The sequence below is a fragment of the Microcebus murinus genome, chromosome 9, assembly GCF_040939455.1.
Source record: "Microcebus murinus isolate Inina chromosome 9, M.murinus_Inina_mat1.0, whole genome shotgun sequence".
In the NCBI taxonomy this organism is placed as follows: domain Eukaryota; kingdom Metazoa; phylum Chordata; class Mammalia; order Primates; family Cheirogaleidae; genus Microcebus; species Microcebus murinus.
The window spans coordinates 88,560,217-88,570,847 of record NC_134112.1 but is presented as its reverse complement, the minus strand read 5'-3'; the positions used below and the strand labels follow the sequence as shown (position 1 = coordinate 88,570,847).

The following is a 10,631-nucleotide window of genomic DNA, read 5'->3' as shown; positions in this document are numbered from 1 at the left end:
AATCAACCACAAAATATTTTATCTTATTTTATTTTTTTATATGAAGCTGGAGGATTAAGAAAGGGGAGTAAATTTCCCCCCCCCCTTTTTTTTTTTTTTGAGACAGAGCCTCACTCTGTCACCCTGGGTAGAATACAGTGGCATCATTGTAGCTCACTTCAACCTCAAACTCCTGGGCTTAAGTGATCCTTCTGCCTCAGCCTCCCTAGTAGCTAGGACTACAGGTGTGTGCTACAATGCCTAGATAATTTTTCTATTTTTAGTAGAGATGGAGTCTCAATCTTGCTCAGACTGGTCTCAAACTCCTGAGCTCAAGCAATCTTCTTGTCTCAGCCTCCCAGAGTGCTAGGATTACAGGCATGAGCCATTGCACCTGGGCCACAAAATATTTTCAAGGGATTGCAAAAATGACTGATTAAAAAAGGTCATAATTTAATTAAAATAGATTGAGGCCTCCATATATGATGTGTTCACAGTATCAACTAGATATTCTTACTTCTGTAGACCTAGTGATAGAAAAATCCTTACTTTTGACAGTATCAGAGATAAAAATTGATTCAATTTTTTATTAGAGAGCTATTATCAATAATAATTATAACAACAAAAATGGTAATAAAAATTTGAGTGTATCCTATGTTGGGTACTTTAGGCAGCATTTTAGCCCCATTTAGTCAATCATTTGTTAATGTTACCAGTCAAAGACCACTAAGAACATACATGTAATTAATGATGTTAGTTTTATAAGCTTTCTACAGCAAAGAGGACTGTATTCCATTGGAAGCATGGGGTCTTAATAAAAGGGAGACAGGAAGAGCTCATTGTAGAATTTGAGCTTATGTTACATGATTTGGGGAAAAGTTTAAGGACACAGGTATATTTTGTGCCTGTATGTGTGCCTTCTTAACACAGGGCAATACAGTAATTAGGCATCTTAATAATTTTTATTTAAAGGCTGAAGAGAGAGCGCTCCCTGATTCATAGCTTTGCAGGATGGTGCAGCCAGGCCCCAGCCCGAACCATGTTTCACAACCAGTATGACAATGATGTTACTGTTTGGAGCCCTCAGGGCAGGATTCATCAAATTGAATATGCAATGGAAGCTGTTCAACAAGGTTCAGCCACAGTTGGTCTGAAGTCAAAAACCCATGCAGTGTTGGTAGCTTTGAAAAGGGCACAGTCGGAGAAAAATTCTCCATGTTGACAATCATATTGGTATCTCAATCATGGGGCTTACTGCTGATGCTAGACTGTTGTGTAATTTTATGCGCCAGGAGTGTTTGGATTCCAGATTTGTATTTGACAGACCACTTCCTGTGTCTCGTCTTGTCTCTCTAATTGGAAGCAAGACCCAGATACTAACACAACGATATGGCCGGAGACCGTATGGTGTTGGGCTGCTTATTGCTGGTTATGATGATATGGGTCCTCACATTTTCCAAACCTGTCCATCTGCTAACTACTTTGACTGCTGAGCTATGTCCATTGGAGCCCGTTCCCAGTCAGCTCGTACTTACTTGGAGAGACATATGTCTGAATTTATGGAGTGCAATTTAAATGAACTGGTTAAACATGGTCTGTGTGCCCTAAGAGAGACACTTCCTGAAGAGCAGGACCTAACTACAAAGAATGTTTCCATTGGAATTGTTGGTACAGACTTGGAATTTACAATCTATGGTGATGATGATGTGTCTCCATTCCTGGAAGGTCTAGAAGAAAGACCACAGAGAAAGGCACAGCCTGCTCAACCTGCTGATGAACCTGCAGAAAAGGCTGATGAACCAATGGAACATTAAGTGATAAACCATTCTATATGTGCCTTATCAAATATGTAAGAATGCAGGAACACATACTGATGATAATAATCTATAATTTGAACCAAAAGTTGCAGAGTAGTGGAATGGTATGTTTTAGGAACCAGTCCAGATGTGAGTTGTTTCCAAGCAGCCTCACTGATGCCATATAATGGGGTTCATTTTTCTTTCAGAGAGTATATGTATCATTTTCTAGAAAGTATAGGTATTATTTTCTAGAAAGTATAGGTATCTGTACTGATGTTTTTATATGAAGAAATTAGTGTCTTTGTGGTTTAAAAGACAACTGTGAAATAAAATTATTTTGCCTCCTAAAAAAATAAATAAATAAAATAAAGGCTGAAGAGATAGAGCACAGCTAACATTGCCATTGGAGAAAAAACAACAGTCATTTGTGTTAGCTGAAGATAGGATAGTGGGTCATTTTTGTGGTTGCATAGTGTCTCTGCTTATGTAGTTATAGAGTTGGACTTAGTTTTTTCTCATTCTGTCATGATTGTGAAGAGTCCTTGTTGATATTCTGTGAAATTACTTATGCCTAGCAGAGAACACCATGACCCAGTGGTAGAAACGAGGCCAACTACCAGTTGATAGATATGAGGGCTGCTTTTTGTCCTTCTTAGTCTTCACTTTGGGGCAAGGACAAAGTCAGGCTATGGGACAATAATCTTTGATGTCTAGCTCTTTCCCATTGTCAGGATTCAATTGATTAGATTATTTGGGGAATATTGCCTCTGAGTTGGACAAATGCCAGTCCCTTCTGATCCTTCTATTTTAGAATGAGCTGTTGATTCATGTGATATGAACATTTTTACATGGTAACACTTGAGAATTTAGACAGGATGCTTTGACCAACTAAAATACAGAAAAAATGTATTATAGGCAATTACTAGAAAAAATTATTATTATTTTTGTAAAAGACTGTCCATCCATTGGCCTAGATTAACCAATCTCAGATCTCAAAATGCATTTAAAAATTCAGCTAAGCCTATACTAGTATTTATGTATTTGCACCAAAGTATATTTGTTCTGGCATAAACTCCCTCTTGGTTAGCCAAGAGAAAATCAAAGGCTATGTGATTACCCACAAAAATCCTGAATAATGAATATAAATTGGTTTGATGGGCTTTCAGTGGTAGTGTCCACATGAGAGATAGTGCTCTAGGAGGGCAGAGAATCTATGGAGAGTATAAATATTACCTATATTAAGAAGAGAGCACCAATCATTGGCTAATGGTGGATACATTTTCTAAGTGAAGTTAAACAGTTCCTGTAGGATGTATAGTGATCCTAAAGAGAACAGCTGAGCATAGCAGAGAGGGTAGTTCTTGTTTCTGATGAGCTAGGTTTAGTTGGTAGGGTTTAATGGTCTCATAAGAAGTATTTTGTTGATGTGGAGACAAAATTCAATTTTGACAAGCTTGAAGATTGGGATGCATAATATGAGAGACATTTCAGTACCAGAAGAAATCTGTATAAGGAAATCAAACTTGAAAATATTTAAATGGTAAAAGAAATTATAGCATTTCTTTTTTCCTAGCAGGGTCAGGTGAGTTTGATTCACCCCTCAGATTTACAGTCATACAGGTTTACAGTTTTCAGACTAGGATCTGAAAACAAGAATGTTTTATCTCTGTTTAAATGGCAGAAAAAGATCATATAGGCTTAGAAGTTAAAAAAAAATTCTTTTTTAAAGTAAGTATGGGAAAATATACTGAGAACCCTTGAGTCATTTACCTGAGAACTTCAATGTATACTGTTAGGCAAGATTAGAAGAGCAACCTCTTTGGGTTTCAAGAGTGTCAAGTTATCTGAAAATTAATCTTGTTTCAGAGATTTGAACAAAAGCTCTCCAGTTTATGTAATCATTAGCTTCAGTTAAGGGTTTTGAATCAACAATTACTTTTGGAAATTGTCTGCTTCTCATAGATTTCAAAGAATTCTTAACTTGATGTCTACCAGTGAAATGCAAGTCCAGTGATCTAGAGGAAATAATGTATGTCTTTTTAATTGAAAATATGAGTCAAAGAACTACCATCTTAGAGTTTTACTACAGTGTTAGTTATTAGTAGTAGCTGACAAGGTCCTTCCTATTCATGGAAGCATAAGACATATCTTCCCTTGTTTTCTCTTCCAGAAGACTAAATCTTCAGGTTTCAAGTTCAGAATTTGCTTAAGAGGTTATTTTCCAAAGTCTGCTTGTACCTGTTTAATGATTAGATTAGTTGTATTTAGTCATAAGCTTGTGGTAGGGAAAAAACTAGAATTAGAGTAAAATTCCAAAATGCATGGTGTGTCCTGCTATTAACTCATAAGGGGGCCGGGCGTGGTGGCTCACATCTGTAATCCTAGCACTTTGTGAGGCCGAGGCGGGCGGATTGCTCAAGGTCAGGAGTTTGAAACCACCCTGAGCAAGAGTGAGACCCCGTCTCTACTATAAATAGAAAGAAATTAATTGGCCAATTAATATATAAAGAAAAAATTAGCCGGGCATGGTGGCACATGCCTGTAGTGCCAGCTACTCTGGAGGCTGAGGCAGAAGGATCGCTTGAGCCCAGAAGTTTGAGGTTGCTGTGAGCTAGGCAGGCACCACAGCACTCACTCTAGCCTGGGCAACAAAACGAGACTGTATCTCAAAAAACAAAAACAAACAAAAAAAAACTCATAAGGGAAGAGCCCATGTCATTAAGGCAAATGGATACCTTAGGACATGGAAATTCTAGAGTCTCTGAGAACATTGACAATTTTTAGTTTTGGTAATCCTTTGTTTTCTCTACATTGCTCTGAAGATTGAAGATAAGAGCAATACAGTTTTTGAGTAAAAGGCCAAGCCTTCAAAGTTCCTTAATGACAGTCTGGCAAGAAAAAAGTCTCAATTCACCCCAAAAATAAGCAAAGAATGATCAAAGCTTACTAAAAACTACTGGTTGGACCAATATTTGCCCTTTTATTTTGCTAACTGGCAGATCCAGTTGAGGGCAATTGATTCAGCTATCTGAAGTGAATTAACTTTTGAGAAAGGCTCATGTGCCAAGAGTAAATTTGAATCAGTAATAGCAGAGCTTGTTTGACAACCTCCAGTTTTTGTGTTTAAGTATGAACTGTTAATGAATGAAATTCAATTAGGGTTATCAAATGATGCATTAATTATTTTGATGAAGTGTTTGATTACTGAAAGTATTCAAGGGCTCAGTTTATACTCATGGGACCACTTTATTAAGGCAACAAACATTCTATAGTAATAGCAGGAAAAGGAAATGATCTCAGCTACAGGCTTTCTTACCTGCATATAGTTGGTTGCTCTGGATGTGCTCTGTCTTCAGGTATCAAACCACCATTGACATGTGTGAACACCTTGGTATCAGCCGAAAGCCAACTCAAGGTGGATGTCTCTTAGAGTGAGCTGGTCGCATAGACACATTCCAGCATGTTACCAGCCTTAGCCCCCCAAGCTCCACCAAAATCAAGTGCAAAGTATAAATCCAATTATTAATACTCACCATTGATGACAGGCTGGTACATGCTTCCCTGATACAACTCTCAGACTTATGGTTATATATCATCATTTACCTTTTTTTTTTTGAGACAGAGTCTCGCTTTGTTGCCCAGGCTAGAGTGAGTGCCGTGGCGTCAGCCTAGCTCACAGCAACCTCAAACTCCTGGGCTCGAGTGATCCTTCTGCCTCAGCCTCCCGAGTAGCTGGGACTACAGGCATGCGCCACCATGCCCGGCTAATTTTTTATATATATATATCAGTTGGCCAATTAATTTCTTTCTATTTTTATAGTAGAGACGGGGTCTCGCTCAGGCTGGTTTTGAACTCCTGACCTTGAGCAATCCGCCCGCCTCGGCCTCCCAAGAGCTAGGATTACAGGCGTGAGCCACAGCGCCCGGCCCATCATTTACCTTTAATTGATATGTATTTAGTTAACATATTGCCTAATATTGGTAAGGGTTGGTATTTTGCTTCGGGCATTTCTGGAGATAAGTATTTGGTCAATTCAGATCAGCGGAAGTTAACCCATGCTATACAAGGGAATCTCTGAAGGTCTGTACAAGGCAGAGATAATTTCCTAACATAGATTAAATAATCAAGGCATTTTTTCTTGATTAAATAGGGATGGAAATTTGTTGGGTTCAAGGTGCTACAGCTATGAATAGTAACATATGAAGGAGAGACAATCAATCAAGGCAATAACCTGTCTTCAAGGCCTTTTATTTATCCCATGAAGTGTATTATAATTGTTTCCAATTGACAAGAATATTTCCATCAAAAATCCTGGGGAAAAAAATCTGTTAATAGTTGTTTTATCAGTTCTTTTATTTAAATGTAGGTAAATTTCTTTTAATCTGAAAAGTACACAATTGTTGATATGTTTTTATATTAACATATTTTACTTCTACATTATACATAATTAATCTGGGAAGATGAATTTTCATTGTGATTTTATACACAGAACACACCCTGTCTCCCAGTTCAACCACTAGAAGCTGTATGAGGAATCTTAGCTCAGGCTAGAACTCAAAACTGAACTTCCCAGCAGGGATTTTTATATCTATGTAGACATATAATCAAACCCAGCTAACTTAGCTGGTTGGGCCAGTTGTACACCATCAGCAAAGAAACGGACCCTGGGGTGGGGATTGCCAGCTCCCCACTATGGCCAACAGATCACAAAACTGCCCTTATCTTGGCCAAAAATAAAAAATGTCATCCAGAGGCCTAGAGATAAAGATAGTATATTTCCAGGCCAGTTGTAAAGCAGCTCTAGCGTCCATATTGTTTTATTTTTCTGAATTTGGGGCCTACATCAGAGAAAGGCAAAATGGAGAATTTTCAGAGGAGAAAAGATATAAACATAAGATACAGTCTCTAGAGGGAATCAAATAGTTACCAATGTTTTGTTCTGTCCAGGCAGTATTTGAAAAGCACAGCAAAACAAAAAACAATATTAGTAGAAACTTCTAACTCTTTTAAGCAATAAGAAACCTTTTGTTAAAATGTTTTAAGGCATGCCCAAAGGGATGATGGCTAACAGAATATTGTAGGAATAAAAAAGGTACCTCTGTGATTCAAAAATAACTCAGTCATTTCACAGAAAAATGACTCAAGTTGTAATATTCTCCTTTTGGTTCACCATTCATGTAACAATTTGTAGTAAAGTATTTACTAATACTCCTTCATGAGTAAGAATTTAGACATATAAAGACATATAAATACACAAATAGATGATAAGTACAAAGGTTCATTTTGCTCTTTTTTTTTTTTTAGGACAGAGTCTTGCTTTGTTGCCCTAGCTAGAGTGCAGTGGTATCATCATAGCTCATTGTAACTTCACAGTCCTGGGCTCAAGCACTGCTCCTGCCTCAGCCTCCCAAGTAGCTGGGACTATAGGCATGTGCCACCACACCTGGCTAATTTTTCTATTTTTTGTAGAGATGAGGTCACGCTCTTGCTCAGGCTGGTCTCCTGACCGCAAGTGATCCTCCCATCTCGGCCTCCCACAGTGCTAGGATTACAGGGTGTGATCCACTGTGCCCAGCCTTAATTTTACTCTTAACATATAATTTTATAAGTATATTAAATAAAATGATGTTTATTATATTGAGTTTACCATCTTAATCATCTGCAACAATTTTTTGGATAGACAAACTTTATATATATAAATATTTTTTTTCAATTTATTTATTGTCTTTTCTTAAGAATTTCAGAATATTAAACACAAACATTTTGGTTACATATATTTCCTTTGCTGCCCAAGCCAGAGCTACAAGCATGCTCATCCCCATACAGTACATACACTGTGCACCCATTCGTTATGAGTGTACCCATCCCCTTCACCCACCTCCCACCTGCCTAGCACCCGATGAATATTACTTCCATATGAGCAGTAATTTTTTTTATTTTATAGAGGGCTGAGGAGTGGGCATGGCAAGATCTCCCCATCCTGCCCAACAAATTATATTTTTTATCCTGTCTATATATTTATATTTTTCTGTGTTTATTGTACCTGGGATAGTCAACCACTTACATTAATTACCATATTTAACAAAAGTAACTAATTATATTTTCTTCAGATACAAAAGAAAACTAACAGACAGAAAGCCAAAAATTATTTTGCTAGCCTTTCTTTTTCAACAAATGCATATTCATTTATCTCAAATATAATGTGTCAAAAGTAAACATGTGGTATAACATCATAATAAGGCATTTATACAAACTTAACTTACAGCCATTTTAAGCAATAATGGCAAATTAAAACTATGTTTAGTGAATAAAGTCATGCATTTTTTCTTACTAATATATTTCTAGGCATTCCATAATAATGTATTAATGAATTCAATTTAACTTTTATCTAAAGTTTCAAAGTTAATTAAGGATCTAGAAATAACCATTTTAGCTAACATATTAAGCCTTTATGACTTCTAGCAGTATGAAAATTTCACATTAAACCCTTTAAAAATCTTTGATTACAATTTCAATTAATTGAATACAATTTTTTATATACATATATTTTTTTTTATGTAGAGATGGGCTCTTGCTATATTGCCTAGGCTGGTCTTGAATCCTGGCCTTAAACTATCTTCCTGCCTCAGCCTCCCAAAGTGCTGGGATTAAAGGCATAAATTTCCACACCTTGCCAGAATTTAGAAAGTTTAAATTTTGAAGAATTTAACTTCAGTCTTGTATGAACCAAAATATTGTGTTAACAGACCTTTTATATGATAAAATCTGGAGGAAGACATGTTGTCTTTAAATCAATATTATTAGCTCAGTCTAAGTTATCCTAAGATTTACCTATTTATCAAGAATATTACATAAACCTTTAAAATATAATTTATAAGCCTCTGCATTAATAACCAAATTTGAAAGAGTCTTTAAATTATGCCAGAAGCTATATGTATTCAATTTTTTTTTCTTTTTTTTTTTTTTTGAGACAGAGTCTCATTCTGTTGCCCAGGTTAGAGTGCTATGGCGTCATCATGGCTTACTGCAACCTCAAACTCCTGAGCTTAAACAATTCGGTTGCCTCAGCCTCCCAGAGTGCTGGGACTACAGGTGTGATCCACTTCGCCCAGCCTTGTTTTCCTCTTGTTCTATCACAGTCATGGAGAGTGCACATCCAATGTTGATGTTCTGTGACATTGTTTATGCTCAGCTGGGAAAACACCATGGCTTAGGTGAGCAAGCAGCTAATGGCTGTCAGGACCACATTTTCTTTCTCACATTTTAGTATCCCATGAAGAAATACAAATCTATTAAAGAGAACAGTAGCCATTCCTTCAGTCAATTGTTAACTCAGTTGAACTGGTGAGGAGCTCTGAATTCAGAGATGAGTCTGGCATAAATTTATATTCAATAAACAAAACAGTAGCATTTCTTCTTCATTATTTCATTATATTACTTATACTGGAATTAAATTTTTTGAAGTACTGAAAATTATGGGTAAGGGATTTTTATACTTTTTCTTCCTTTAGGAACTGCTATCCTGAGTAGGATTTTAGTGAAAATTAGGGTAGGATGAGTTTTTAGTATCTACTGGGGACCAAGTGGATGGAATTTGGAGAAAGCTCTTGTGGTAGGATTGTTAGGACCCTTTGACTCAGGGGATAATGGTGATTATGTAGGCACAGTGATTCACAATGATGGGAAAGAAAGTAGAAAATACTTAGAAGAATATATGAAATTCACCAGAAGATAACTAAAGATGAATTATCTTATACATGCCAAAAAAAGTTAAACTCTTATATTAAAAAAAAAAAGAAACTTCTAATTATAATTTCCTGCTCTTTAATAACAGTAGCTCTGCCAAAAGATTGGGGCTAGAAAATTTCCAGATCAAGAAAAAAAGCCTAAAGACCATCATTGTTAACACTCAAAACTAGAAACATTCCAGAAGATTATTGAACAGATAATTTGGGGAAATTTAGAAAAAATTCAGTGATCACTAGGAGCCAATGTGCATTCACTAAAAATAAATCATGCATTTTGTGAAGGTAAATAAGTCATTACATCTTAGAGTCATGCTGTAGATAAAATCAAAGTAGCAATGTTTTATTTGTAGATAAGTTTTTGAACTATTTTGGGAAAATATAAATAAATTTCTTTTCCTGAAAAACATGTATTATACATAATTTTTGGAGACTGTTCCTATCTGTAAGAATATCTTATACATTCCTCTCTTTGCCTATCAATTCTTATTTTTTGTGATTTTTCTTCACTGTGGAAAAAATAGCAGTGTGCTCTGTCACCCACTGAATACCAGTTGGAAGTGTTCTATTCTTCTTTAGTGATGTTGACAGGATAGATCTGTCCCCTGACAAATAAGAGTCCCAATAGTTATGAAGTATTCAGAAATTTATGTTTTTAATGGTTACGTCAGGCCCATAGGTTCATGATGATCCAGTGGAAGAAATTATATTTCAGGGTCTATGACATCCCTGAGTAGATGGGTTGCATTCAGACCACCAAGAATAATTGGATCGATCCCAAGACTGCCCAAGACTTTTCTACTTTTTTGTCTGCTGGTCATTTTGTTGCAAATTCTTCTAAGCAATGCCGCTACATCAAAGCCTAAGATGTAATAATAGAAATATTCATCAATATTACAACGACTGTTCAGTTTTGATGGGCATCTTTTATTTTGTCTGCATAGCACTCCTGCCATCTTCTGGAGTCTCTCCATCTTTTAAAAAATTGCTTCTTTACTTACTCTAATCATGCAGTTATTATAGAGGCTGCTGCTAATCATAGTATCGTCCCCAGTTTCTGGCCAGTGTCAACTGGTGCAGAGGATAGGCATATGACCAAGGAAGGTA

At 36.4% G+C, this 10,631-nt stretch overlaps 1 pseudogene; it reads left to right on the top strand.

Moving 5' to 3' along the window:
- Nucleotides 1-943: 943 nt before the first annotated feature.
- On the top strand, nucleotides 944-1,861 carry LOC105859119 (proteasome subunit alpha type-1 pseudogene; annotated as a pseudogene).
- The last annotated feature ends 8,770 nt before the right edge of the window (nucleotides 1,862-10,631 follow it).